General features: G+C 40.0%; 1 long non-coding RNA gene across 1 annotated transcript; it reads left to right on the plus strand.

The window, feature by feature from the left end:
- The first annotated feature begins 1286 nt into the window (after positions 1-1286).
- LOC119567222 lies at positions 1287-3355 on the plus strand. The gene is made up of 3 exons (XR_005227131.1): positions 1287-1370; positions 1731-1851; positions 3188-3355. It is a non-coding gene; the product is annotated as an uncharacterized LOC119567222 (long non-coding RNA).
- Positions 3356-4730: the final 1375 nt, after the last annotated feature.

A 4730-nucleotide genomic window follows, 5' to 3' on the forward strand; every position in this document is an offset into this window, starting at 1 on the left:
ACCAGCTTCCCTACTCTGCATGCTGTAATTTTCTTGAAACATGAAGCTAGAGATATTTTCCTAACAACATTTGTCACCATTTCAAAAATCATCCTGGAGAGACAGCAAAGTGGCTTTGTGAGAGAGAGTTTCTGTAGCCCTAGACTGTGGTGTGAGAACAAATTGAACAGCAGGAGTCAGTTAATTTTAAAAAGGACTTATTTAGGCCATACACACTGTTCCTATATGTCTTCAGTGCTTGAATTCTGGGGTATTCTATAGAGACCATTTAATAGGAAAAACATCTGACCCAATGAGCAGACGGTCAAAGCGTGCTTTTAGATGGGGTTATCAGTCACCACCCAGGCGCATACTTGCATCTAAACTTCAAAGCCAGCAGAACTGTTTTTTAAAAAGTTTCTGTAAGATACATGGCTCCTGTTCTCCTGCAAAAATCGTGTAGCACATTAATCATTTGCTACAAAAGAGATGGCTTTTGCATCAGTGAATGACATTAAGCATCAAGTAGCATTCTGGAAAGCAACAAGCCTATCTTTCCAAGAAACATCTGCTGCATGGGGAAGGCGTGCAATGAGTAAGTATGGTTATAGTGAAATAACCTTATGGCTCTCGTTTGGTTTTACTTTTCAGTCCCTTTAAGAGTGAGATAATATTCCAAATAACACAGTTTGTACAGTTTTTTGAGCTTCCTTGGATGAAGTACAAAATGTAATCGTAGCAAAAGAAATTTAAGATCCAGCAGGAATATATTATTTCCAAAAAGGATACTTTTTTAGATTAACAAAAGAATAATTTTAGTATACATTGAGTTTAAAAAAAAAAAATACCCGAACCCAATTTGTCATAAATGTTAATGTAAAATTAACTTTTGCCACTGTATTAATTCCATCCTCCCACTTAGTCTCTGGAGTTGGTTTTGACAGATATGTAGATTTATTTAAATGCTATATCAAGAATCAAGTAATCCTTCTGACATGGCTTTTTAAATTAAAAACGTATATGTCCCTGACCCACAACTGGGTCAGCCAATGCTCATCAGGTGATGGAGGACACTTTTGCTAGTTTGCTTTGTTCTCTGTGCACCATTTATAGACAAATGGCCTGATGCTTCTCCCTCTGGAAGCTAACTGGAAGATTTGCCTTTGACTTCAGTGGGAGCATAATCCAACTCTGTAAGAGGCCCTTAGTGATATGTATTATTTAAGTTAAATCTCAGACAGCAAAAGGATCTTGCTTTATTCTTACTATCTAACAAAACCCTTAAAACAGGGTTTCTTCCATTAACCAGGGTCATCCAAGTCAGTGTGGTTGCACGTGAGCAACTGAAGGCAGAATTTGGCTCATGCTGCATGAAGAAAGGCAAGGGACAGGTAAAGTAGCATTAACCAGAGCTGTTAGGTTCCAAACAAGGACTGGAAGAGTTGAAATTTTCCCTTTTCCACCCCGCACCTTTTACTATGACATGTGTTTTAGCTCATGTTCTCTTTATCTCTCCAGCTTCCAGGGTTTGCCCATCATCTTCCTTCCTTACCTCAGCTCTCCAAATTGAGACTTCATTGACAGGAGGGGTATAAACGAGGATGGCTGGTGGTAGGGAAGGTGAGAGGGTTGGGGAGCTCAGATGAGGGGGTAATGAGTACACATAGGGGTGATTGGCAGGTGTACTGGGGGACAATAAGACATGGGTGCCTGTCTGTCAGCCTCATGTTTTCCCCCTTCTGTGCGTGCAGGATCTGGGGAGTCCGAGGCCCTCTTCCACTCTGCCCTCTCTGTTGGGGTCCCTGCTTCTCTGGAGTGTCTGAGCCCCTCTTCCTGTTCCTCCACGTGAGCCTGGATCTGGGTGAACTGAAGGTAATGCAAATTTAAACATCTGAAATCCAGAAAATAAATAGTGAAGATATACAACACCCCTGTGTCAGGTGGGGGACTGGCCATAGTGGGGGGGCTAGTTTGGAGGAGAGGAGGAGTGAGTGGGCCTGGAGCATGGCTGGGGAAACCTGGCTGAAGCAGGGGCAGAAGTCCCAGCTTGGGGTGGGTAGTAGGAGCAAGGGGCCCAGCTCAGCGTGCAGCTTGGGCTACATAAGCAAGGTAGTTTGTGGCCCTCCAGTAAGCTGCTGCTTGTGATATTTATTTGCAGCAGTATAGGGCAGGAGACAACAAGGAGCAACTTCTTACATGTTAATAGCTTCCACAGTGCCAACTAGTGGCTTAATGAACTGGAAAGGGGAGGGGAGCTGGAAACGGTGGGGGAGGGGGAACTACATGTTGTGGGAGAGGAGTGGAGAAAGAGAAATACTGCAGTCTTCTCTCACACTTAAGGTTACTGTAACAACCATGTAGTAAAACTGTCAAGATTTTGGGACCTAGGCCATGGATGAGATTTCTCTCACCAGCCCTGTTAGCAACTACATATTGCAAATATTTCAAAGCATGACCATCATGCCCATTGCATTATAACAAAATGTACTGGAGTGGGGATAATCACTGAGTACATAGCAACCCTGTGACCAACTGGAAACACCACTAGACTAGGACTATTCCTAGCTCTGCCATTGGGCTACTGGGTGACAAGTCACTTCAGAACTCGATGTTCTGAAGGGCACAAGCTTTCACTGGGCAGTCTTAACTCTGTGTTAACAAAGGTTTGTTGCCATTTAATGAGTGAGTGTTAAAGTAAGGATCTCCCTTGTTCAACACCCACCTCCCCAAGCTTTCAGACACTCTGTGTGGGAGGAGTGGGCTGGTGAATCTCCTACATTACTGGCAGAGTTGAGAGGAGATAGAGGGCAATATTGTGCTGACTTTGTGTCATCTTTTGAAAAATTCACTGTTTACTTTCTCTTTGTGCATGCTTCCTGCATGCTTCCAAATTTGTTGTATTGCCTCTTTATACATCCTACCTTCTTCCATTTGCCCTCTTGGTTTTGTTGCTTTATGATCTTTCCAGTATCTTCGACTTACTCAAGGTATGGATTTGAGTCTATTAGCTCCCCTTTGCCTCAGTTTCCCCATCTGTAAAATAGGGTTAATACTTACATGTATCTAGCTGCTCCACAATTGAGAATTAATTAATGTCTGTAAAGTGCTTAGAACATATAAAGTACTAAGATATTATTTTACTTTATTTACTATTGACCCCTAAGGACTTTATTGTAAACACTTCTTTCTATGCCTGTATTATATGTAGTATTCAGAGATCCTCTCTGTCTTGAAGTCTGTGGAGTTTGAATGGATCTGAATGTCAAAAGAACAAAAAACTAACTTGGCATATATCAATATGGATAAAGAGCACCTGAAGAAATGGCATGTGTCCGTCTTTCACTTATAAAAATCAGAAGTAAAAGAACAACAGCCAGTTCAGTTCATAAGGTGACAATTTAAAATATTTTTCATGTTATTCCAAGATTCTTCTCTCACAGGATCTAGAAGAATGTGCTCATATTCTGATTGCAGCCAGGCAACTTGATAGGTTGGTACTATATAGAATATACACAATTGTGTTTTATTATAATTAGTACAAGTAAATGGAAAAGAACCAAAACATGTAACAACATCCAAATACATTTCACAACTTTGTTACTAAATCTAAAGGTGTCATTTTCTTTCATAAATAAATACTGCAACAAATTCATCTGGAAAATTTGTTCTAATTAATATATATAAAGGACTGTAATCACATTTACTTTTATCTTTTTTTAGCAACTTTTAACACCATAATTTTGGTGTCATACTTCTAACAAGGGATTTAATTTCTCATTTTAAGTAACTTTAAAATTAGTACAGCTCTGTGTATCTAAGGATACATCTGCACAGGGAAAAAATGGCAGAAAGTCTCAGAGTCCGGGTCTGCAGAGTTAAAAATAGCAGTGTAAATATTAGTACTAAGGGTGGAGTCCAGTTTCTGAGACCCTCCTTCTCCATCCTGAGGCTAAATGTCTATACTGCTATTTTTAGCCCTGCAGCGGGAGTCCCGCGAGCCAAAGCCAGTGGAACCAACTCTGAGACGTGCTGCCACCAGTCATCTTTTGCTGTGTAGGCAAACCCTAAACATGTATCGCGCACTCTGGAGAGGAAAAATGTGCAAAGGATATAAAAATTCTTGTACATATATGTGCAAATCAGCTGCGTGTGCAAATTCACCTAATTACTGATTTGCGTGCAATTGTTACCCAATTTTTGCACATCATGATAATTTCATATACAAGTTTGAATGCATATGGCTACCCAACTTCAAAAAAAAAAATCTCTCCCATTGCCTTCCCTAGTCTAAAATAAATAACTAAATTTCCAATTTTTTTCAAAAGGGGAGGATAGACGTGTAAGATATTGTAATCAATGTGGGTAACTTAGTAGACATTTAAGATACAAGGACTTTACAAACCCATTTTTTCTGCTGCTTTATAAAAACCCTAACATTTACTTGGGCATTGCACATATATATACAGAGCACCTCCTTAAAGAAACTTGCACGTGTTACCATGGGCATTACAAGTCTTGAAAAAAAGAATCTTATGGCAGTAAAACTGCTGCTATTTTTCCATATATTTAAGGGCCAGCTGCTATACTTCTCAGCTTGTGCTTTCATTGAAATTAACATGGGCTTTTATGAGACAAAACCACAGATAAAGGATTCTGTTTTGCAGTTTGTCCCTTTTCTTGCTACTGCTGGGGGAGAGAGAAAATGCAATGCAATGGTGGCTTCTAAAATATAATTAAATTAGGAAATAAAT

This window comes from Chelonia mydas, chromosome 10 (assembly GCF_015237465.2).
Source record: "Chelonia mydas isolate rCheMyd1 chromosome 10, rCheMyd1.pri.v2, whole genome shotgun sequence".
In the NCBI taxonomy this organism is placed as follows: domain Eukaryota; kingdom Metazoa; phylum Chordata; order Testudines; family Cheloniidae; genus Chelonia; species Chelonia mydas.